Consider the following 825-nt stretch of genomic DNA (forward strand, 5'->3'; position numbering starts at 1 on the left):
CTATCAGCGGATATAAAGGGAAAAGACTTTTAGTGTGAATTGTTACAGATCACCAGATGATACTGTTGAAATTAGTGAGAAATTTTACAGTGAATGTAAGATTTAAGCTGTCAATGAGGTCACAATTATGGGCAATTTTAATTTCAGGCATATAGATTGGGAAATGCTAGAGTCACACCATAAGAAAGAAAGTTTTTTTTAAAACTGTTCAAGATGGTTTTTTTCACCAGTTGGTCAAGGAATCTACTAGAAATAATGCTGTTTTAGACTTATTGTTAACTTCTAATATAGAAATTATTGAGAGAGTGGAAATTGGGGAATATCTGGGTGTAATTGATCATTGCTTTATTATGTTCAATGTTTTGCTGCATATGAAGATTAGGAATAATATTTTGGTTACAAATTTCAAAAAAGCAAAGTTTGAAGGGATGCAAGAAGAATTATCTGTTGTGAATTGGCCAGCTAAGTTATTTGGAAACACTGATCGAATATGGAAAATTTTTAAGGACAAATTTTTAAATATTCAAGAGAAATAAATTTCTTATAGAAAGCAATTGGTGGATGCAAGTAAAAAATAAGATTGGCTCACAAAGGTTATGAGAGATAAAATTCAAGAAAAACATCACAAATTTAAGAATTTAAAGTGACTGGTATGATGGGAGAGTTAGAAGATTATAGAAGATCAAGAAAGTTAGTTAAATTAAGACATCAAAAAAGGATGTATGAAAAAAGGTTGGCTGAAAATATAAAAATTAACAGTAAGGATTTCTTTCAGTACATTAAGGGTAAACAAAATATTAGGATGGGGTAGGACCCTTGAGGGAT

At 30.3% G+C, this 825-nt stretch overlaps 1 protein-coding gene across 1 annotated transcript in view; it reads left to right on the forward strand.

The window, feature by feature from the left end:
• The window catches only part of LOC106458556 (myotubularin-related protein 13-like), a 121,615-nt gene that overhangs the window by 92,375 nt on the left and 28,415 nt on the right, over positions 1 to 825 (forward strand). The gene's annotated exons all lie outside the window — the stretch shown is intronic.

Source organism: Limulus polyphemus, unplaced genomic scaffold, assembly GCF_000517525.1.
Source record: "Limulus polyphemus unplaced genomic scaffold, Limulus_polyphemus-2.1.2 Scaffold485, whole genome shotgun sequence".
In the NCBI taxonomy this organism is placed as follows: domain Eukaryota; kingdom Metazoa; phylum Arthropoda; class Merostomata; order Xiphosura; family Limulidae; genus Limulus; species Limulus polyphemus.